This window comes from Schistocerca serialis, chromosome 1 (assembly GCF_023864345.2).
Source record: "Schistocerca serialis cubense isolate TAMUIC-IGC-003099 chromosome 1, iqSchSeri2.2, whole genome shotgun sequence".
In the NCBI taxonomy this organism is placed as follows: Eukaryota; Metazoa; Arthropoda; class Insecta; order Orthoptera; family Acrididae; genus Schistocerca; species Schistocerca serialis.
Genome location: NC_064638.1, coordinates 1,186,611,084 through 1,186,637,014, shown reverse-complemented (window position 1 = coordinate 1,186,637,014; position 25,931 = coordinate 1,186,611,084). Strand labels below are relative to the sequence as shown.

The following is a 25,931-nucleotide window of genomic DNA, read 5'->3' as shown; positions in this document are numbered from 1 at the left end:
TCTACATTTTATATCCTCTCTACTTCAGCCATCATCATTATTTAGCTGCCCAAATAACAAAACTCATCTGCTTCTCTGCTACTTTGTGTCTCATTTCCTAATCTGATTCCCTCAGTATCACCTGATTTTATTCGACTGCATTCCACCATCCTTGTTTTTATTTTGTTGATGTTCATCTTATATCCTCCTTTCAAAATGCTATCCATTCCATTCAGGTGATCTTCCAAGTCATTTGCTGTCTCTAACAGAATGACAGTTTCATTGACAAACCTCAAAGTTCTTATTTCCACTTCCTGGACTTTAATTCGTACTCCAAATTGTTCTTTGGTTTCCTTTGCTTCTTGCTCAATGTACAAATTGAATAGCATCATGGATGGGCTACAACCCTGTCTCACTCTCTTCTCAACCACTGCTTACCTGTCATGCCCCTGGGTTTTTAACTGCCATCTAGTTTCTGTACAAGTTGTAAATAGCCTTTTGGTCCCTGTATTTTACCCCTGCTATCTTCAGAATTTCAAAGAAAGTATTCCAGCCAACATTGACAAAAGCCTTCTCTAAGACTACAAATGTTGGTTTGTCTTCCCTCAACCTATCTTGTAAGACAGTCTTAGGGTGAATATTGCCTTGCGTATCCCTACTTTTCTCTGGAATACAAACTGATCTTCCTCAAGGTTGTCTTCTATCAGTTTTTCCAGTCTTCTATAAAGGTTTCCTGTTAGTGTTTTGCAACTATGACTTACCGATAGTTCAGTTAATATTTACATCTGTCAGCACCTGCTTTCTTTAGAATTGAAATTATTGTATTCTTCTTGAAGTCTGAGGATATTTCACCTGTCTAATACATTCCCCCCCCCCCCACCCCCCATGAACCATGGACCTTGCCGTTGGTGGGGAGGCTTGCGTGCCTCAGCGATACAGATAGCCGTACCGTAGGTGCAACCACAACGGAGGGGTATCTGTTGAGAGGCCAGACAAACGTGTGGTTCCTGAAGAGGGGCAGCAGCCTTTTCAGTAGTTGCAACGGCAACAGTCTGTATGATTGACTGATCTGGCCTTCTAACAATAACCAAAACGGCCTTGCTTTGCTGGTACTGTGAACGGCTGAAAGCAAGGGGAAACTACAGCCGTAATTTTTCCCGAGGGCATGCAGCTTTACTGTATGATTAAATGATGATGGCGTCCTCTTGGGTAAAATATTCCGGAGGTAAAATAGTCCCCCATTCGGATCTCCGGGCGGGGACTACTCAAGAGGATGTCGTTATCAGGAGAAAGAAAACTGGCGTTCTACGGATCGGAGCGTGGAATGTCAGATCCCTTAATCGGGTAGGTAGGTTAGAAAATTTAAAAAGGGAAATGGATAGGTTGAAGTTAGATATAGTGGGAATTAGTGAAGTTCGGTGGCAGAAGGAACAAGACTTCTGGTCAGGTGACTACAGGGCCATAAACACAAAATCAAATAGGGGTAATGCAGGAGTAGGTTTAATAATGAATAGGAATGCGGGTGAGCTACTACAAGCAGCATAGTGAACGCATTATTGTGGCCAAGATAGATACGAAGCCCACACCTACTACAGTAGTACAAGTTTATATGCCAACTAGCTCTGCAGATGACGAAGAAATTGAAGAAATGTATGATGAAATAAAAGAAATTATTCAGATTGTGAAGGGAGACGAAAATTTAATAGTCATGGGTGACTGGAATTCGAGTGTAGGAAAACGGAGAGAAGGAAACATAGTAGGTGAATATGGATTGGGGCCAAGAAATGAAAGAGGAAGCCGCCTGGTAGAATTTTGCACAGAGCACAACATAATCATAGCTAACACTTGGTTTAAGAATCATGAAAGAAGGTTGTATACATGGAAGAACCCTGGAGATACTAAAAGGTATCAGATAGATTATATAATGGTAAGACAGAGATTTAGGAACCAGGTTTTAAATTGTAAGACATTTCCAGGGGCAGATGTGGACTCTGACCACAATCTATTGGTTATGACCTGTAGATTAAAACTGAAGAAACTGCAAAAAGGTGGGAATTTAAGGAGATGGGACCTGGATAAACTGAAAGAACCAGAGGTTGTACAGAGTTTCAGGGAGAGCATAAGGGAACACCTGACAGGAATGGGGGAAAGAAATACAGTAGAAGAAGAATGGGTAGCTTTGAGGGATGAAGTAGTGAAGGCAGCTGAGGATCAAGTAGGTAAAAAGACGAGGGCTAGTAGAAATCCTGGGGTAACAGAAGAAATATTGAATTTAATTGATGAAAGGAGAAAATATAAAAATGCAGTAAATGAAGCAGGCAAAAAGGAATACAAACGTCTCAAAAATGAGATCAACAGGAAGTGCAAAATGGCTAAGCAGGGATGGCTAGAGGACAGATGTAAAGATGTAGAGGCCTATCTCACTAGGGGTAAGATAGATACTGCCTACAGGAAAATTAGAGAGAGACCTTTGGAGATAAGAGAACGACTTGTATGAATATCAAGAGCTCAGATGGAAACCCAGATCTAAGCAAAGAAGGGAAAGCAGAAAGGTGGAAGGAGTATATAGAGGGTCTATACAAGGGCGATGTACTTGAGGACAATATTATGGAAATGGAAGAGGATGTAGATGAAGATGAAATGGGAGATATGATACTGCGTGAAGAGTTTGACAGAGCACTAGATTAGATTAGATTTACTTTCATTCCAATTGATCCGTAGTGAGGAGGTCCTCCAGGATGTGGAACATGTCAGAAAAACAACAATACATGACAAATATTTAAACTAAAACAAATAAGCTAATGTACCATTCCACAGGTCCCAAGTGGAATGATCGTCATTTTTTAATGAACACTAAGAGTCATTTTACAAATACTATTGCACTGAAAGACCTGAGTCGAAACAAGGCCCCCGGAGTAGACAACATTCCATTGGAACTACTGACGGTCTTGGGAGAGCCAGTACTGACAAAACTCTACCATCTGGTGAGCAAGATGTATGAAACAGGCGAAATACCCTCAGACTTCAAGAAGAATATAATAATTCCAATCCCAAAGAAAGCAGGTGTTGACAGATGTGAAAATTACCGAACTATCAGTTTAATAAGTCACAGCTGCAAAATACTAACACGAATTCTTTACAGACGAATGGAAAAACTAGTAGAAGCCGACCTCGGGGAAGATCAGTTTGGATTCCGTAGAAACACTGGAACATGTGAGGCAGTACTCGCCTTACGACTAATCTTAGAAGAAAGATTAAGGAAAGGCAAACCTACGTTTCTAGCATTTGTAGACTTAGAGAAAGCTTTTGGCAATGTTGACTGGAATACTCTCTTTCAAATTCTAAAGGTGGCAGGGGTAAAATACAGGGAGCGAAAGGCTATTTACAATTTGTACAGAAACCAGATGGCAGTTATAAGAGTCGAGGGACATGAAAGGGAAGCAGTGGTTGGGAAGGGAGTAAGACAGGGTTGTAGCCTCTCCCCGATGTTGTTCAATCTGTATATTGAGCAAGCAGTAAAGGAAACAAAAGAAAAATTTGGAGTAGGTATTAAAATTCATGGAGAAGAAATAAGAACTTTGAGGTTCGCCGATGACATTGTAATTCTGTCAGAGACAGCAAAGGACTTGGAAGAGCAGTTGAATGCAATGGACAGTGTCTTGAAAGGAGGATATAAGATGAACATCAACAAAAGCAAAACAAGGATAATGGAATGTAATCGAATTAAGTCGGGTGATGCTAAGGGAATTAGATTAGGAAATGAGACACTTAAAGTAGTAAAGGAGTTTTGCTATTTGGGGAGCAAAATAACTGATGATGGACGAAGTAGAGAGGATATAAAATGTAGACTGGCAATGCCAAGGAAAGCGTTTCTGAAGAAGAGAAATTTGTTAACATCGAGTATAGATTTAAGTGTCAGGAAGTCATTTCTGAAAGTATTTGTATGGAGTGTAGCCATGTATGGAAGTGAAACATGGACGATAAATAGTTTGGACAAGAAGAGAATAGAAGCTTTCGAAATGTGGTGCTACAGAAGAATGCTGAAGATTAGATGGGTAGATCACATAACTAATGAGAAAGTATTGAATAGGATAGGGGAGAAGAGAAGTTTGTGGCACAACTTGACCAGAAGAAGGGATCGGTTGGTAGGACATGTTCTGAGGCATCAAGGGATCACCAATTTAGTATCGGAGGGCAGCGTGGAGGGTAAAAATCGTAGAGGGAGACCAAGAGATGAATACACTAAGCAGATTCAGAAGGATGTAGGTTGCAGTAGGTACTGGGAGATGAAGAAGCTTGCACAGGATAGAGTAGCATGGAGAGCTGCATCAAACCAGTCTCAGGACTGAAGACCACAACAACAACAACAACAATACATCATGCATATCAAGTGGAAGAGTAGATTAGATTAGATTAATACTTGTTCCATAGATCATGAATACGACACTTTGTAATGATGTCGAACGTGTCAGGTTAATAAAATATGTCTGTACAAGATATTACATTACACAAAATATTGCATGACACTAATGTTTAAGTTGTGTTTTTTCCCCCCTTAATTTATATCTAAAAATTCAGCCAATGTGTAGGAGTTGTCATCTAGCAATTCTTTTAATTTATTTTTAAATGTTAGTTGGCTATCTGTCAGGCTTTTGATGCTGTTTGGTAGGTGACCAAAGACTTTTGTGGCAGCATAATTTACCCCTTTCTGTGCCAAAGCCAGATTTAACCCTGCATAGTGAAGATCATCCTTTCTCCTGGTGTTATAGCTATGCACACTGCTATTACTTTTGAACTGGGTTGGATTATTAACAACAAATTTCATAAGTGAATACATACACTGTGAGGTTACTGTGAGGATCCCTAGATCCTTAAATAGATGTCTGCAGGATGACCGTGGGTGGGCTCCAGCAATTATTCTGATTACACATGTTTGAGCAATGAATACTTTTCTACTCAACGATGAATTACCCCAGAATATGGTACCATACGAAAGCAGTGAATGAAAGTAGGCATAGTAAGCTAATTTACTGAGATTCTTATCACCAAAATTTGCAATAACCCTAATAGCATACGTAGCTGAACTCAGATGTTTCAGCAGACCATCAATGTGTTGCTTCCAGTTTAACCTCTCATCAATGGACACACCTAAAAATTTTGAAAATTCTACCTTAGCTGCAGACTTCTGTTCAAAGTCTATATTTATTACTGGAGTTGTGCCATTTACTGTACGGAACTGTATATACTGTGTTTTATCAAAATTTAAAGACAGTCTGTTTGCTGAGAACCACTTAATAATTTTGTGAAAAACATCATTTACAATTACATCACTTAGTTCTTGGTTTTTGGATGTTATTACTATACTTGTATCATCAGCAAAAAGAACTAACTTTGCATCTTCATCAATGTGGAATAGTAAGTCATTAATGTATATCAAGAACAGTAAAGGACCTAAGACCAAACCCTGTGGGACCCCGTACTTGATAGCCCCCCAGTTTGAGGAATCAGCTGTTGTTTTAACATTACATGAACCACTTATTTCAACTTTCTGCATTCTTCCAGTTCAGTATGAATTAAACCATTTGTGCACTGCCCCACTCAAACCATAATGATTTAGCTTATCTAAAAGAATTCCATGATTTACACAATCAAAGGCCTTTGAGAGATCACAAAAAATACCAATGGGTGGTGTCCAGTTATTCAGAGCATTTAATATTTGATCAGTGAAAGTGTATATAGCATTTTCTGTTGGAAAGCCTTTCTGAAAACCAAACTGACATTTTGTTAGTACACTATTTTTACAAATATGGGAGGCTACTCTTGAATACATTACTTTCTCAAAAAATTTTGATAGAGCTGTCAGAAGAGAGATTTGGCAGTAGTTGTTGACATCCGATGTATCCCCCTTTTTATGCAATGGTTTTACAATGGCATATTTCAGTCTATCGGGGAAAACACCCTGCTCCAAAGAGCTATTACATACATGGCTGAGAATCCCACTTATCTGTGGGGAGCCGGCCGCTGGTGGCCGAGCGGTTCTGGCGCTACAGCCTGGAACCGCGCGACCGCTACGGTCGCAGGTTCGAATCCTGCCTCGGGCATGGATGTGTGTGATATCCTTAGGTTAGTTAGGTTTAAGTAGTTCTAAGTTCTAGGGGACTTATGACCTCAGCAGTTGAGTCCCATAGTGCTCAGAGCCATTTTTATCTGTGGGGCTTGCTGGAAATGCCATCAATTCCGTAAGAGCTTTTACTTTTCAGTGAGTTTATTATTTTACTGATTTCAGAGGGAGAGGTTGGTGGAATGGTTCTCCCATGGCTATCATAGTTTTTGACAGATTGTCGTCTACTCCTGGGGCCTTGTTTCGACTTAGATCATTTAGTCCTCTGTCAGATTCTCCTCCCAGTATCACATCTCCTATTTCAACTTCATTTACATCCTCTTCAATTTCTATAATCCCATATTTATTATAAACACAAAAGTTTAATTTAATTGAATGGACAAAATACCTACTCACCAAGCAACAGCAGAACACACACACAATAAAAAGTTATAATTTGGCAAGCTTTTGGAGCCAGTTCAGGAGAGACTTACCAGATGGGATGAGAAGGAAAGACTTCTGTCGCTGCTTGTTGAGTAGATTTTTTATCTATCCAATTAAATTATTTTGTCAAATATTGTTTGTTTTTATTGTTACAAATGTGAAAGTTTGTGTGTTAGTATGTTTGTGCTCTTTCATGCTGAAATGGCTGAATGGATTTGGAAGAAATTTGGAATGAGATTAGCTTTTACCCTGAATTAACAAATAGGCTACTTTTCAAAATTTGAAGTAAAGATATTGATTGATTTGAAGAATATAATGCAAAATGTGGAACATTAATTACTCTTAGAAAAAGCTATTTGTACTTTGACTTTTGAACTGTATCATATTTGTTAAAATGCTTTCATTGTTTAATATGTCCTACATAATACAATTCGACACAATGAGTACAATCTTCGAAGCGTTTATTCTCTGTTTCCATACAAGCCCATAGCATATTAGCTGCTGAGCATCAAGCTTATCTTCTAGCTTCTGAGACACTTGAAGACTCATAACGGAGTCATTTAAATGCTATACAACAGAGACATCATGCCTTTATGTGTAGAACGTGGTAGGCTTTTAGTGAGGCTGGATTTGATTAAGATATGCAAGTACATCCGCTAGTAAGAGGCACACACATGAAAGCAAATGACGTTGTTGCATGTACAAAAACAGGGTGTCCCAAAAAGAATGACCCAATTTTAACTTGTAATAATATTGAGACAAATGTCACTAGGTAACTGAAACAGTGCTAGATGAAATTGGCATGGTCTAGAGTTTCAGAAAAAATCCTCTAGATGTCGCTACGAGCACTGACCTGGAGTGTGCAGCCAGTCTCACACAGTATGGCATCTGCGCAACGGAAGGTGTATTGTGTTATTGAATTTAGTCACACTCAGTCAGTGATTGCATTTCAGTGGGCATTTCACATTTGATTTTGTGCTAAATCACCATCACCAAAGAACATTCGACGGTGGTATAAACAGTTTGAAGAAACAGGGTGCCTCTGTAAAGGCAAAAGTCCTGGCTGGCCAAGCGTTCCTGAACAAATCCAACAAACATTTGAGCGGAGCCCCCGCAAGCCTATGCATCGCGCTAGCCGAGAACTTGCGTTACCGCGCATGACAGTGTGACGTGTGTTATGGCATCGTTTAGCCCTCAAACCGTACCGATTACAACTGGTACAAGCTCTTCAAGATACTGACAAAGTGAAGCGAGTGGACTTTAGCAGTGCTATTCTAGAGGACATGGAAGATGATACTTTTATGGCACGATTGATATTCAGCGATGAGGCAACTTTCCATATTAGCGGTAAGGTTCACAGTCATAATGTGCATATATGGGGGCTCAAAAATCCTCATGAAACAATTTAACATGAACGTGATTCACCAGAAGTGAATGTTTTTTGTTACGTCTCGCAAAGCAAGGTTTATGGACCCTACTTTTTTGAGGAAGAAACTGTAACAGGACAATCATATCTTGCAATGCTATGATACTGGTTATTCCCACAACTTGACTCTGACAATTTCATCAATCAGCAAGATGGAACACCACCGCACTGGCACAACAACGTGCGCAGTTTCCTCAATGCCAACGTGCCTCAATGTTGGATAGGGTGTACAGGACCGTGAGACCAGGCTTTACACTCTTGGCCTCTTTGGTCCCCTGATTTAACACCATGTGATTTCTTCCTGTGAGGATATGTTAAACAATGTGTTTATGTTCCTCCCTTACCTTGTGACATTGGTGAACTAAAAATCAGAATATCAGCTGCTGTAGATTCAGTGACAGAAGACACCTTACGCTCAGTTTCGGATGAATTCGGCTCTCGGCTAGGTGTTGTCCGTGTAGCCAATGGAGGACATATTGAACATTTATGATGGATTTTTATAAACTTTTGTCTTTTCTGAGTAATTTAGTGTGCAATATGTTGGTGTTAAGCCGTTCTTCCTAATAAACAATTATAATTAAAATCAGGTCATTCTTTTTGAGACACTGAACTGGAAATTGCTTGTCTTCTTCCTTCGTTAAGTTAGAATGTTTATTACTCATTCACACTGAAGCCACTGGATGGATTTGGATGAACTTTTGAATGAAGATTACCCATATCTGAATTAACATATAGGCTAAAATCAAACAATGGAAAATCCAGGATGCTACCTTTTATTCTGAAAACAAATCACTGTTCCAATGGGATGGTCAACATGACTACTGTTCCCATGGGATGGGTAATATGAGTAAGGAAGTGCACATTTTTATGTGATCATTTCCCACAATTCTTCTGATTTTCTCTGTCTCCTCTATTAATTCTGTCTAATAAGGGTTCCAAATTGACAAGCAGCATTCTAAATTTGGTTGAGGGAGGGTGTTGTCAACTGCCTCTTTCATGGGTGTGTTTGATTTCCATGGTTTCTTCGAATGAACCTCAGTCTGGAATCTGCAACAAGTCGTAAGTGGTCATTCCACAGGAAATGCTTCAGATCCATACGCCTGCAAATTTTATGATTGTGGCTGTGTCCAATGATTGATCGCCAATTGTTTTATCAAACAATGATGGGTGTGATGTGATTCTGTAGATTTTCCCAGTGTCTTAAATGTTTATGGTCTTCACAGGTATGCTGCCGGATATGATTGTCGTCGCTACATGATATTTCGGTGATCCATTTGGCTGCGATCTTCAGGTGCGATTGCTGGGTACACAATCACACCCGGAATTGAATGAATATCAGAAACGGTGGCTCCTTTATACCCCAGGTATAGGCCACTGCGCCTGTGCAAGAAGCGCTGCCCCCTGCGAAGTGAAGATTTGCAGCAGTGCCGATATGGATATGGAACACTATGTTATCTGATATAAAACAACAACGGTCTGGTTATGACCCGCTACATCTTAATTTGCGATTTATCACTTTTGCCACTTTCTACCACCAGCGGCGCTGCAATTCTTCGCTTCACATGGGGCAACTCTTCCGCTTCTCATGCAAGCGCAGTGGCCTATGCCCGGGGTGTAAAGGAGCCACCATTTCTGATGTTCATTCAGTTCCAGTGTGATTGTGTACTTGGCGATCACACCTGAAGATGGTGGCCAGTGGATCACTGAAATATCGTGTAGTGAAGATGATCATATCTGGCAGCATACCAGCGAAGAGCGCAAACAGTGATGGGTCTTTGCATCAAGTGTTGATCCTCTGTGGGTCGTCTGGCATTTCACTACAGTTTTCTCGCATTGTGACTTCGTGATATACAGCAGCATCATCTGTGTGAACAGCATCATATAGCTTCCAGTCTTTTCCACGTCGTATCCACATTGAATAAAAAATTAGTCAACGTCTGGAGACATCAGGCTAGCCTCAATTAGGGCATCAATTCAGCAAGGAAGAGAGTGTCCAGAAGTTTCTTCAGGTATACCATATCAGCTGGAACCATTCACATTGATCAGATCCCATAGTGCTACCTAGTTGCAATGTTGTTGATTACTATGGTTCACTTGGTATCCTATGTCCCAGACATTTTCTGAGACATTAAGATTGGGCAATATAGTGGGCTAGTTAAGGTATGATAGGGTTACTGAGTGTTCTTCAAACTAAGCTGGCTGCTCTTCATGTCGATATAAAAGAAATGGCCATGTTTGGGCCCTGACAGTACTGAAATAAACACCTTGATTTATGTTCACTATAACCTGAGTGTATGGCCCCAATTTATAGTTTGAAAAACACCTCCAAAACATCATGGAAACACTCTTTCTTTACTGCTTCCATACAGTGCAGGCTAAGTGCCTCACTGAGCCATCAGCGTACTCACCGCCGTGCCTTGTTTGAATAGGGGCAAGAACTTCAACTTACCAAACCACACTACACACCTCCAACTAACTACAGGCCAGTGTCTGTGTTGTTTGACCTAAGATGTGCTTAAATCAAAAAAGAAATGATTGTCAGATGGACTGACTCAGCATATAGGAAAGTCAAAATAACCTTCAGTGAAATTAAAAGCAAGGGTGGTAACATTAAGAGTGCAACGGAAATTTCATTGCTAAACTCAGAGCAGAGAGTGAGTAGGTGGAAAGAGTACATGGAAGGCATCTATGAAGGAGAAGATTTGTCTGATGTGAAAGAAGAAGAAACAGGAGTTGGTGTAGAAGAGTTAGGGGATCCAGTATTAGAACCAGAATTTAAAAGAGCTTTATAGGACTTATGATGAAATATGGCAGGAAGGATACATAACATTCCATCATAATTCCTAAAATTGTTGGGGGATGTGGCAACAGAACGACCATTCACGCTGGTGTGTAGAATGTATGAATCTGGTGATATAGCATCTGACTTTTGGAAAAATTAAAGACTGCAAAAGCTGACAAGGTTGAGAATTATGGCACAATCAGCTTAACAGCTCATGCATCCAAGTTGCTGACAAGAATAATATACAGAAGAGTGGAAAATAAAATTGAGGATGTGTTAGATGACGATCGGTTGGGCTTTATGAAAGATAAAGGTACCAGAGAGGCAGTTCTGACACTGTGATTGATAATGAAAGCAAGACTAAAGAAAAATCGAGACATGTTCATAGGATCTGTAGACCTGGAAAAAGCATTAGACAATTTAAAATAGTGCCAGATGTTCAAAATTCTGAGAAAAATAGGGCTATGCTGTATGGAGAAATTGGTAATATACAATGTGTGCAAGAGCCAAGAGGGAATAATTAGAGTGAACGATCAAGAACAAATTGCTTGAATTAAAAAGGTGTAAGACAGGGATGTAGTCTTTCATCCCTACTGTTCAATTTCTAAATAAAGGAAGCAATGATGGAAATAAAAGGAAGCTTCAGGAGTGGAATTAAAATTCAAGGTGAAAGGAAATCAGTGATAAAATTCACTTATGACATTGCTATCCTGAGTGAAAGTGAAGAAGTAATACACGATGTGCTGAATGGAATGAACAGTCTAATGAGTACAGAATATGGATTGAGAGTAAATCGAAGAAAGATGAAGGTAATGAGAAGGAGTAGAAATGAGAACAGCAAGAAACTTAATGTCATGATTGATGGTCACGAAGTAGATGTAGTTAAGGAATCCTACTATCTGGACATCAAAATAACCAATGATGGACAGAACAAGGAGGACATCAAAAGCAGATTAGAACTGGCAAAAAGGGCATTCCTAGCCAAGAGAATTCTACTAGGCCTTAATTTGAGGAAGAAATTTCTTAGAATGTACATTTGGAGCACGGCATTTTATGGTAGTGAAACATGGACTGTGGGAAAACCAGAACAGAAGAGAATCAAAGCATTCAAGATGTGATGCTACAGATGAATGTTGAAAATTAGGTGGACTGATAAGGTAAGGAATGAGGAGGTTTTGCACAGAATCGGAGACATGAAGGAATACGTGGAAAACTGACAAGGTGAAGGGACAGGATGATAGGACATCTGTTAAGACATCAGGGAATGACTTCCACTGTACAGGGCAAAAACTCTAGAGGGAGACAGAGATTGGAGTACATTCAGCAAATTATTGAGGGCGTAGGTTACAAGTCCTACTCTGAGATGAAGAAGTTGGCACAGGAGAGGAATACGTGGTGGGCCGCATCAAACCAGTCAGAGGGCTGATGACTCAAAAGAGGGAGCAGTTGAATTGAATTCAATTCTTATGTATGTGTTGGAGTAAATGAGAATGAGATGTTCATTTTCAGCATGTAAGGAGGCGATGTGTGAGCCAAGTTGGAGGAAGAAGGCAGACAGTTTCAGGGCACGGACTAACTGGACCCCGATTGATAGTACTTAATGGTGAATGAATATTAAGTAAGCAACATTTATTACATATAAAAGTAGTTTTCAGGTAGCTACTTATTGAAGCGTTTGGTGCGTGAAGTGATGTATAACAAACCACTTCATGGCCCATTCCCGCCTGAAGCAATTCAAATCATTGTCAGAAAAAGAAAAAGAAACACACACCATTTATTCACACAAGCAAGCCCACCTTATGCGCAAGTGACTGCCAACTTCGGCAGCTTGGACCGGAAAGCAACAGTCATGTGAAATGGAAGCAGCAATCTGAAGAGGATGGTGATGGGGAAGGAGAAGGAGAAGGGGTTGCAATGTACAATTGGGGGGGAAATAGTAGCACTATCTGGTGGACTGTGCAGGGACTAGACTGCCAGCAGGCACAGCATCAGGAGGTTGTGGGGCATGGAAGCAGGGAAAATGGAATGAAAAATGAGAGGAGTGAGGAAAGACAGGCAGGTGCATTGGCAGAGGATTTCTGGCTACCCAGCTCACCTCCTAGCTGCAGTTCTGTCGGTAAGTCTTCCTGAACCTTCGTCAATCCCTTCAATACTCCTCAGGGGACAGCAAGACTGATTCAGCTGCCCACGAAGTGCGTGATGCAGAGTTTCCTGTAAGTTTGTCATCTCCACTCTTGCAACCAAACTGCTATCACCTACGGATTGCAACAATCTTGTCAGTCAATTTCAAACATGGCTGTCTCTCAGGAATCATATATAAGTTTCAGCATAGGAATCAGACAACCAACTGGTTGCAAAAAACTATGTGGTACGTATTGACTTAGGTTTTGATGCCTCTAAGGATGTCTTCACCGGAGTGAAATAGTCTGATGTTGTTCGTAGCAAGGAATATGTATCAGAGGCTTGAATGCGTTTAATTTTGATTTTTGACTTGAACATATCTACTCAGAACTTTGACCATTGATTTCTCACAGAGTAACTTTACAGTTTCTTAAAATTTCATTCTCATGAAGACATCCTTAGAGGCGTTGGAACATAGATCAATGTACTAAACAATTATTTCAGCTGGTTGGCTGTGAGATTCCTATGCTGAATCTTGTCAATGTTATCCCCACATCCTGTGCCTGCACTTGGGCTTGTACAGTGCCCAAATCTTAATTCAGAACACTAGCTGAGGCCCCAGTATACTCCATAACCTCCTAGGTAAGCTGTCTAAGCACGCATGTAGCACCACACTTGAGCTTCATAATCTGAGTAGAATGCCACTTCGTTGTTGCTCTATTTGTCTCATCCAACTCTTTTGCAGCTCCTGCAATTTCATTCAGCCTGTTCACATCACTTGTGTCTGCCGTCCTGCACAATGTTTTCAGTATCCTACACCCTCTGCATGTATCCATCCCCTTCTTACCCTTCTGGCCCTGTGCACCGTGCTGACTGTTGTCACTGCCCAAACAGTAAACATTGACCTCACTGATCAACTATAGCTGGACAATAATACGTCTTATATGAAATGTATTCACAATTGTGAATATGGGCAGCCATCAGCTGTGTAATGGAATGATGACAAGGAAAATTTGTGGCAGACGAGGACTCAAACCTGAATTTCCCACATATTGTGAGTGGAAAAAGATCCAGGAGGGGAATCTCTCTCAACTCATGGAGTTTCTCAATGAAGGGGGGGAGGGAATGTGGCGTTTGCCTGCTTTATTTCTTTGTTGATAGTCCTTGGTGTTGACATACTGCATTTTTATACTGGCTGAAAAATGGGAGGGGGGGGGGGGGGGGGGTGGAAGTTCAACACTGACTGCTGTAACAACAGTTGCACAGTTGCTTTTCACAGTTCTTTATTTTCACTGTTCACAACCCCACAATATTACATAGTTATATGGCCAGTTCACTATTGGTTATCTTTTGATAAGCCTCATTTATAGTTTACAAACAAATGTCAGCATACTGCTACAATAGTTTATTGAATGTCTATGAGCAGTAAAAACCTAACCACTCAGTTCTTGCAGAATAATACGGTATGTGTGGCACTATTGAACAGACACTGTCATTATTTTAACACACAGCCTATTTGTGTTGCACTTATTTCATGATTAAGTTGATGCATTGTTGTTGACCTAACCAATATAGGTTTCTCGACTGAAAATCGGCCGTAAACTGACTGACTCGGAACCAAAAATTGGGCCTTTATACATCCTCTTAATAATAGGTACTGAAACTACACGTTGGTCGATGTTTGATTGACAGAAATAACAATTAAAACATAACTCATTCAATTAATTGAATATATAGAAAAATTCCTTCTTTTCAACAGTTTCTTCTACTGCAAGCTTTAAGCCAATTTATGTGTTCAGTTGATGACATTAACAAGTATAATTATACAAACAGTACTTATGACAAAACTGGTAATTACTTTGGAATTAATTAAGGGCTGGCTTTGCTAATATATTTTCGAATAGAGCCAAATAAATACTGTAGGAATCCTAGTGGTTCTTCTTCCAAATGTGATAAACTGGCAAAAGTGATAAATCGCAAATTAAGATATAGCGGGTCGTAACCAGACCGTTGTTGTTTTTTATCAAATAAAATAGTGTTCCATATCGGCAGTGCTGCAATTCTTCACTTCGCAGGGGGCAGCTCTTCCGCTTCTTGCACAGGTGCAGTGGCCTATACCTGGGGTATAAAGGAGCCGCCATTTCTGATGTTCATTCAGTTCCGGTGTGATTGTGTACCCAGCTATTGCACCTGAAGATCGCAGCCAAATGGATCACCGAAATATCATGTAGTGAAGACAATCATATCTGGCAGCATACACGTGAAGAGCATAAACATTTAAGACACTAGGAAAATCTACTGAATCACATCACACCCATCATTGTTTGATAAAACAATTAGCAATCAATCATCAGACACAGCCACAACCATAAAATTTGCAGGCATACGAATCTGAAGCATTTCCTGTAGAATGACTACATAAGACTCGTTGCAGATTCCAGACTGAGATTCATTCGAAGAAACAATGGAAATCAAACACACCCATGAAAGAGGCAGTTGACAACACCCTCTCTCAACCAAATTTAGAATACTGCTTGTCAATTTGGAACCCTTATTAGACAGAATTAATAGAGGAGACAGAGAAAATCAGAAGAATTGTGGGAAATGATCACATAAAAATGTGCACTTCCTTACTCATGTTACCGATCCCATGGGAACAGTAGTCATGTTGACCATCCCATTGGAACAGTGCCTTTTTTTTTTTTTTTTTTTTTTTTTTTTTTTTTTTTTTTTTTTTTTTTTTCAGAATAAAAGGTAGCATCCTGGATTTTCCATTGTTTGATTTTAGCCTATGTGTTAATTCAGATATGGGTAATCTCCACTCGAAAGTTCATCCAAATCCATCCAGTGGCTTCAGTGTGAATGAGTAATAAACATTCTAACTTAACGAAGGAAGAAGACAAGCAATTTCCAGTTCGGTGTCCCAAAAAGAATGACCTGATTTTTAAATAGAATTATTTATTAGGAAGAAGGGCTTAACACCAACAATTTGCATACTAAATCACTCAGAAAAGACAGAAGTTTATAAAAATCCACCATAAATGTTCAATATGTCCCCCATTGGCTGCACAGACAACACCTAGCCGAGAGCCGAATTCATCCGAAACTGAGCGTAAGGTGTCTTCTGTCACCGAATCTACAGCAGCTGATGTTCTGATTTTTCGTTCACCAATGTCACGAGGTAAGGGAGGAACATAAACACATTGTTTAATTATTACAGAATTTATATTTGATTATAAGTCAATAATAGAATCTAAGTCATGAAACAATTACAGGTTTCGCCCTATAACAAAAGTATGAACTAGGAATGGTCAAAATAAATTAGGAAATTAATTACATACACGAAACTAAGCACAAATTAATGATATCAATATAATGGAAGGAAACATTCCACGTGGGAAAAATTATATATAAAAACAAAGATGAGGTGACTTACCGAACAAAAGCGCTGCTTGTGTCTGTATGTGTGGATGGATATGTGCGTGTGTGCGAGTGTATACCTGTCCTTTTTTTCCCCTAAGGTAAGTCTTTCCGCTCCCGGGATTGGAATGACTCCTTACCCTCTCCTTTAAAACCCACTTCCTTTCGTCTTCCCCTCTCCTTCCCTCTTTCCTGATGAGGCAACAGTTTGTTGCGAAAGCTTGAATTTTGTGTGTATGTTTGTGTTTGTTTGTGTGTCTATCGACCTGCCAGCGCTTTTGTTCGGTAAGTCACCTCATCTTTGTTTTTATATATAAACTAAGCACAAAGTTAGATATGGCGCTGTATTTCTCATGACTGAGGACCAACCCTTCTCTTGTTTGAAAATGCAGATTATACTCATTTATGTTAAAGGGAATTAGGCAAAAATGAAAATAAAATGAATTTAAGGAGGCAGATGGTAGAACAAGAGAGGAAGTAAAAAGATCTCAACTTTCTTCGTCACAGGAACCATCACCAAAAGCAGAATACATGGAGATACTGTTCCACAACATAGTTATGTACCCTCAGCATCTGCCTTGCGCGTGGAATTTAAAATTATGGCTGACAAGAAAAAGAAACAACATAATTCACTCCTTTTCTGTGTGTACTGCAAAGAAAGGGAGCACAGGGGCCAAGATTGCTGAAACGTTGCAACCTTGCAAAAGAACTGCTGCTTCGAATGCCTTAGGTGTGGCCACAACAAAAATCAGTGCTTTAAATGGGGAAAGGCATACTGTTGAAATGTAAGGGTGAGCACCACATTTCCATCTGCAACAGCCACCTCACAGCAGACAAGACCACCTACAATAAATCAGACCACAACACAGAAACCAAGATGGCGGCAGTCTTAGACCAAGTATTTCAGCGGTACCCTAATATGAATTATTTACTAACTTCATAAATGGAAAATAGGTTCTAAATTGTGGAAGAAATGATGTATTGTTATGTATTTTTCTATATTAAAATAAAAAATGTTGTATTAAAGTCACAAATTATGCAACAAGTACTATGACGAAGTAAAATTTGGAGATGCAACTCAAAATCACATCCAAACAGACTACTACACTACACAAGCAAATTGCATATTTTCATTCAATAATTTACAAAGAAGGAACTACACAGCAATAATAAGTGAAGGGTGCAGCTAAAGCTCATAATTGTATTAAATTACGTGCAGTTAATTCTAGTCACTGTCGTTATGTAATATGCTAGAAGTGGTTTGATTTTGAGTACCTGTTGGATTTATTTGCTGCTCAGCTTGGCCTCTTTGTGTTTTGTCATTTTTGCTGCAATGTCTTCATGAGTTGCTCTTTTTTGTTATACTAGTGTTTGAGCAATTTCCTTAGAAACACACTTTTCATTCAAGAGTTTTGTATAATCATTAATAAAAATATTGGTAAGCACTTTAATGCTTTCGTTGATTATTGTCTTTAAAGGAATGCCACATTTGCACTTGTTACTGAGGTTACTAATGGCATTTTCACACAATTCAGTTCCTAAGGCAAGTACTGCCTCTCTTTGATTTTCAAGTTTGAGAAATTCTGATTCATATATGCTGCTAATCAGAACTTGAAAAAAATTATATGTGTTACAAGACTAGGAAATCATAATGGAAGGAGGACATTTTAATCCCCCGCAATTCAGTTGGTTGAAATAGGAAAGGAGTTCTTTGGTTTCACACTGCAACAAAATTTCATCCTCTCTCTGTAACATGTCTTCACAATCTGAACATTTACCATCTTTTGTTAGCTTTTCAAGTACTGTTGTGCTAGTGTAGATAGCAATACAAACCAAGACTTTCAAATCTTCATTCATCATGGGAATGTTTGCTAGTTCCTCTAGAGCAAATTCTAATATATCTGAATTTTCATATGTTTGGTGTTTTATGCTATAATTCACTTTTGCTGCAAATTCACTTAAAGTAAATATATCATGTTTAGTAGATCTGAGCTTTAGTAGACTTTAAGTTAGAGTTTCCTCTCAGATTCCAATATTTGCTTGACTGAAACATTGTGTGTTAAGCCACTTAGCATTCTATAAGCTCCAGATCTTGCTTCTTAAAGAATCAGTGTGTAATTTTGCTGTAAGAATGCAGGACCAGTTGTATGTGTTAAAAATATATCTGCATAATTGAACTGTTGTTGCAAGTGTGTGAGAGAAAGCAGTATATGTTTCATTGGTTAGTTTTCCATGAGTATGCAGTGCATGTCACATATCAAAATATGTTTTCAAATTTTCAAGAAACAGAAGTTTGGAGTCAGTGGATCAGTGAATGGGCTAGCATTATCATCTGATATGTATTTGCCTTTCATGGGATGCTTCACATTAGAAACTCTCCACCATTTATTGATTAATTTTGAAAACTAAGTAGAGCCATCAGAAATCTCAATCCCCTGACTTTTTAAAGTTTCTAGTGCTGCCACATTTTTAGAATCAAAAACACTGAGAGCAAGGGAAACATTCTGTCTCTCAGTAGAAGTTGTATACAGGGTGAGTCACCTAACATTACCGCTGGATATATTTCGTTAACCACATCAAATACTGACGAATCGATTCCACAGACCGAACGTGAGGAGAGGGGCTAGTGTAATTGGTTAATACAAACCATAAAAAAATGCACGGAAGTATGTTTTTTAACACAAACATACGTTTTTTTAAATGGAACCCCTTAGTTTTGTTAGCACATCTGAACATATAAAGAAATACGTAATCAGTGCCGTTTGTTGCATTGTAAAATGTTAATTACATCCGAAGATATTGTAACCTAAAGTTGACGCTTGAGTACCACTCCTCTGCTGTTCGATCGTGTGTATCGGAGAGCACCGAATTACGTAGGGATCCAAAGGGAACGGTGATGGACCTTAGGTACAGGAGAGACTGGAACAGCACATTACATCCACATGCTAACACCTTTTTATTGGTCTTTTTCACTGACGCACATGTCCATTACCATGAGGGGTGAGGTACACGTACACTTGTGGTTTCCGTTTTCAATTACGGAGTGGAATAGAGTGTGTCCCGACATGTCAGGCCAATAGATGTTCAATGTGGTTGCCATCATTTGCTGCACACAATTGCAGTCTCTGGCGTAATGAATGTCGTACACGCCGCAGTACATCTGGTGTAATGTCGCCGCAGGCTGCCACAATACGTTGTTTCATATCCTCTGTGGTTGTAGGCACATCACGGTACACATTCTCCTTTAACATACCCCACAGAAAGAAGTCCAGAGGAGTAAGATCAGGAAAACGGGCTGGCCAATTTATGTGTCCTCCACGTCCTATGAAACGCCCGTCGAACATCCTGTCAAGGGTCAGCCTAGTGTTAATTGCGGAATGTGCAGGTGCACCATCATGCTGATACCACATACGTCGACGCGTTTCCAATGGGACATTTTCGAGCAATGTTGGCAGATCATTCCGTAGAAACGTGATGTATGTTGCAGCTGTTTGGGCCCCTGCAATGAAGTGAGGACCAATGAGGTGGTCGCCAATGATTCCACACCATACATTTACAGACCACGGTCGCTGTCGCTCTATCTGTCTGAGCCAGCGAGGATTGTCCACGGACCAGTAATGCATGTTCCGTAGATTCGCTGCCCCGTGGTTTGTGAAACCCGCTTCATCGGTAAACAGGTAGAACTGCAACACATTCTCTGTTAATGCCCATTGACAGAATTGCACTCGATGATTGAAGTCATCACCATGTAATTGCTGATGTAGCGACACGTGAAACGGGTGAAAGCGGTGACGATGCAGTATGCGCATGACACTACTTTGAGTCAGTCCACTGGCTCTCGCAATGTCCTGTGTACTCATGTGTGGGTTCATGGCAACAGCAGCTAACACACCAACTGCACCCGCTTCTCCTGTGACGGGCCTGTTATGGACCCGTTTGCGTGCTACGACCATACCTGTTGCATACAGTTGGCGGTAGATGTTTTGCAATGTGCGGCACGTTGGATGCTCTCTGTCCGGGTATCATTCTGCATACACCCTGCAGGCTTCAGCTGCATTTTGTCGACACTCGCCATAGATGAGTATCATCTCCGCCTTTTCAGAGTTCGATTACACCATGGTCACAGTTCCTACAACACTACACTATCACAGACGTCTGGTAACATGGTGTACTACAGTTGGTCTGCGTGCGGAGACGAATGCAGAATAACAATAGCAGCAAGCGCTACATGCAGACACTGCGACAGCTAGACCAAACCACAACAGTGCACTACAGCCACACTAGTAAACACGGTCGTCATCGTAAACATGTCCCTGCAGATGCTGCTCGCCGACCGTGGCCCATGTTTGTTACAACATGCAGCTGAACGTTGGAGGTTTCAAGTGTCAACTTTAGGTTACAATATCTCCGGATGTAATTAACATTTTACAATTCAACAAATGGCACTGATTACGTATTTGTTTATATGTTCAGATGTGCTAACAAAACTAACATGGTTCCATTTTAAAAAATGTAGGTTTGTGTTAAAAAACATACTTCTGTGCATTTTTGTATGGTTTGTGTTAAACAATTACACTAGCCCCTCTCCTCACGTTCGGTCTGTGGAATCGGTTCGTCAGTATTTGATGTGGTTTACGAAATACATCCAGCAGTAACGCTAGGTGACTCATCCTGTACACTTTCTCACTAGCTTTGGGCCAAGTTTCAACAGTTTATTAGTGTATCAGAATTAACATATTTTACAGGAAAGCGAGCTATGACATTCTTTATAATCAGAATGTAAAGATGATGTCATGAAAACCTGCATTCTACCTGCTCTTGTAGTATCTGAAGTATTCTCAGCAACTGCCTCATAAGAGAATTTTGAGTTAACATAAACTTCATCTAGCATCATTGAAATTGCCTTGTCATTTCCATAAAGAAATTTATTTTTTCCCTCAAAAAAGCTATCTGTGATAGATCCATAAAAGGTTTATTTTGACCCATTTTGCATAGAAAGGATGAGGTAATGCTAGCACATTTGTTTTTCTCTGGCAGGCACCAGGAAATGAAAAGCAAATGGTTGCTGCCCACATCAAAAGCTCAGGAGAATATCGAATTTGCTTTGTTATTGCAAGTTGTAATTGCTCCAAAACAAATTATATTTTAGGGGCTATATCATCATCAAAATGACTACCAGCTTTCAGTGCTTGTTTGAGAACATTGACTAAATTTATAACCTTGTCGATGGTACAAATCTGTGAAACCATTTAGGTGACTCATCAGATTGTCGAATTTCATCCATTTGTCACATTTCAAATTCTCTTGCTCCCTAGGCTGTAGTATCCATTTCAAGGTTTCTGCAGGCAAACACACATTTTTGTGAAACACTTTTACTTCCAAGGAACTTGTTATCTTGAAGCACACTGAAACAAATGGCACATCACTGACTAAATCATCCTTTAATTTAATGAAAGACATGTAGTCATCCTTTACTAAAAGTGTAAATGGATAAACATTCCTTTTCTGCATTTCACTTTTAAAATGCTGAAAGTCAGGTATATTGTCATTTACGCACCAATTACTGAAACTACATCTATCATGGTCCAGTAGCTCTTGAACATGCTCTTCGGGACTCTTCCTTGCCTTAGGAACTGGTACTTTATGATAAGAAGGTCAATTAGGAAAGATAGTTGGAATTGCATTATTTGTTAGTTTTAGTATTTTTTGCGTCACACGTATGGGTTCACTATTTTCCACAGGAAAAGTGTCTTCCCTAACCACAAACTTAGGTTCAAAAATGTTAATGCATACCACAGTTTTATCGTTTACTTCTAAATTATCTCTATGAATTAGTTTAATCCATTTATCCCTCAGTGCTGTTTCTTAGGGAAACTTAAATGTTGAAGTATCATATGTTTTACCATAATTGGATTTACACCCTTGTACGCAACAGTTACGACCCATCTCAAGAACAGTTTACACTTTAAATTATGGTGAACTTACTAGAGAATCTAGAAAATAAATACTAGTGTAGCACTTGTGATGACATTCAGAGCATATAGCATACGTAATAGGTAGCAATAAATGCTTTAGCTAATAATCTATTGAACATCATGTATACAGTGTTACACAGACATTACAAAAACATAAGCATGCTGGTTTGTTTTCCCCCACGATTGCCGCCATATTGTCAACTATCGATATCTGCCTTAAGGTCTAATTTATTGTAGGTTAGTCTTGCAACAATAAACAGAATTGAAACAGTGACTTTCAGTTTCACATACAAACTGCTTGTGTCAGTATCAAAAGACCAACTGGTAGGAGTAAATTGATGTGACATGTTAGACACAGGACGTTAGTCAAGTTTTGTACACCATCCACTGATTCCTCCAACTCAAGATCACTGCAGCCACAACTCTGGAGATAATGACATGAGAGTCATCCTGCACTTCATCCCTCTCAAGGAGAAAAGTTCATTTTGATACAATGGGATACTCCACCATCGCCGATGTATCACTTATAGGTTTTGAAAGCAGTAACAGCAGGGTAGCTGCAATGAGATCTATGTGCCTTTTTTCTTACTTGGAGTCAATTGGCATAACAGAGCATCAAGAGTGAGCATTGACACACATGCACCACCCTGTCCAGAAGGAATTCTGAGAGTCATACTGCATGGAGAATGGCTGCAGAGTTTTATGCCTGCCTCGTAAGGAGGATGTACGTTTCTCTAGCAAACGCACTACTGCTGAAGTACATCTTTGCTCCTTATAATGAAGCACTGAAGCTCATTTATCAAGAGACTATGTCAAATTACATTAAGAGGGCTCAGGTAGAAGCTGCACCTGAGGACTACGCAGATAGAAACATATTTTATTTGCCACACCACATAGTGAAGATGTCCAGCAGTGGAAACATCAAGTACAGGATCATGTTCAATGCATCATCACATGAACCAGACTTTCCATCTTTTAATGATGCCCTGGAAACAGGATCAGATTTACTGCCAGACTTACTCGCAACCTTGTTACAATTCTGCAAAATTCCGATGAGACTTGTATGTGTTGTAGACCAAGCCATCTTACAGTTGACCTTGAATGAGTAAGACAGAGATCTCACTAGGTTCTTTTTGTATTGTGTTGAACAAACTGAAAATAGTGCCTACTCCAGACAATGTGATAACATATCAGTTCAAATGTTTACCGTTTGGACTTACACCAAGCCCATTCCTTTTATCAGCTGCTAAAGGGAGATAGCAACACTAAATAATGACAAATACATGTGAGTGTCAGCATTATTTGACAATTCTATATTCAGGGACAATTTTTTAGTTAGTGTAAGAGACAGTGAGGATGCTGCAACTATTTACCAGAAGCTGATAGTACTCTTCCAGCAAATAAGTCTTCCACTTTTGAAATGGGCAACCAATTCGAAGGAACTGAGGACAATATGGCATGCCAAAGACCTTGGAACCAAGCCCACAACACAAGTCTTGGGAATCAGTTGGAATAAAAAAGATGACTCCATCTCCACTGACTACCAATGGATAGTGGAAGACCTGAATGACAAACTGGCAACCAAGCAGACACTCAGTTTTATGTCCCTGTTGGTCTGTTCACACCTGTTGGGGTAATTGCTAAGTTAAGAGGTTGTGCAGGGAGGGTAGTTTTGTCCACAGATCTTGTATGTAGTTGGCACTCTTGGGTCTCAAAGCTTCATCACTTGTCATAGCTGCACATTTCCATTTGGATAGGCCTGAGAGACATAAATGACTGTGCATAAGTGCATGTGTTCTGCGATGCATCGGAAAGAACCTATGGTGCTGTTCTCTATGTTCTCAACTACTGGAGTCAGTTACATAGCATATATTGTTTGCAGCAAGAACAATTTGACACCAGTCAAGAAAGTAACTTTACCTAAGTTGGAATTGCTTGCTGCATTGGTTGGCCCACAACTCCTTCATTACTTTTGCCAGGAAATAGGGTTTGGTGACAACAAGGCTACTTTGTGGAGTGATTCAGCAGTTACCTTTGAATGTCTATGAAATGATCTCAACAAATGGAAAACCTCTGCTCCCAAAGTAATGGTGGAAGCCAAAATCTGGACAAATGTAACTCTGATCACTATCATTGAACCCCTGTTCAACATTGCAAAATTTAGTTCCTGCTGGTGAATAATTCACAAAAGTGCCCTTATATTTCAATTTATTGAGAGTATGAAGAATAAGATTAGAAATGCTGTTGGTTTGAGTGCTGTGGACTTATACAACACGCCTGAGCATAATGGATCAGAAGAGTTCAAGAGGAGTTTTTCACTACCAAACTATCTGGATTGTGGCAAATGCCGGGATGGTTCCTCTGAAAGGGCATGGCTGACTTCCTTCCCCGTCCTTCCCTAATCCGATGAGACCGATGACCTCGATGTTTGGTCTCTTCCTCCAAACAACCAATCTATCTGGATTGTGTAAGGGAGAACAGTTACCCAAACCATTAAAGCTAGCTCGATACAATCCTTTCGTGCTGGATATCGGGATTCGGCATGGTGATAGGCTACAATGTGCTACAGTGTCCAACTTGGAGACGCATCCAATTACACTGATCGGAAGTCATAATTTCATGGAAAATTTCATAAAATGCATGCATTACAACTGCACCATATCAGAGTATACATTGTACTAGGAGAACTATGTCAAGAATTTTGGATTTTGCTAGGACAACAAGCTGTTAAGAGGGTTCTCCCCTCTTGCCTGCCCTGTAAGATAATGTACAATTACCGATATGAAGAAATGGAGGCTCCATTACTACTAGACAGAGTTCAACCTGCAGGAAGTTGTACATGGTCTCCTATTCACATGCACTACAACATGTGCAGTTCACATTAACTTGTCACTGGTATGTCCACCGATAGCCATACAACACTTTGTAGGATGTAGAAGCTTACCACCCACTATTTACTCAAACAATGTCACAACATTTCATGCAGCCAATACAGAAATGTCTGAGCACTTCAGAACAGTCCAGCATACTGATATATAGTATTACTGTGCCCACTGCAATCACCTGGAAATATATACTACCACAGGTGGTTTGGTGGAGAGGCTGGTGGGAATGCGCGATACACTCTGCAAAGCGTTGCTTGAGGAAGGTGGATGGTCACTTGGAAGAAGAGAGCCTAAACACTAATTCGATAGGAATAGAGGCTGCAATAAACTCAAGATCCATCACTCAACGAGAGAATGATACAGCATTGATGCCAACTGGTTTTCTCAATGGTGACAAACTAGTAACCATTACATTTGGCCCAAAACCAGCAACTATAAGGGACCCTGCCAAGAGCTCTAAGACAAATGGTCAGTGACATTTTATGTAGATAGAAAAGTGAATACCTCCTGCTGCTAAGAAGCTAAATATAAGGTGAATGGGTGCCCTTCAAGTTGAAGACCAATAGTTGGAGTAGTTGTTCTACTTCAGGAGGACATCAAACCACTGCGGTGGAGGAGGTGTCGCATTACTGAGATGATAAAATAAGATGCATCATTCTCCAATAGCCGGATGGCACAAACATCTATTGGCTGGTGCAGCTGGTCATCCCCCTTGAGATATAACAGGGTAGGAAGGATGTTGGAGAATAAGAGACTGTTAAGCCATCTGTTGATGTTGTATAGAAAACTGTAGACTGTG

At 39.9% G+C, this 25,931-nt stretch overlaps 1 protein-coding gene across 4 annotated transcripts in view; it reads left to right on the top strand.

Annotated features, from left to right (window-relative positions):
* Positions 1 to 25,931, top strand: part of LOC126418788 (DNA excision repair protein ERCC-1) — a 118,632-nt gene that overhangs the window by 33,051 nt on the left and 59,650 nt on the right. The window lies entirely within an intron of this gene.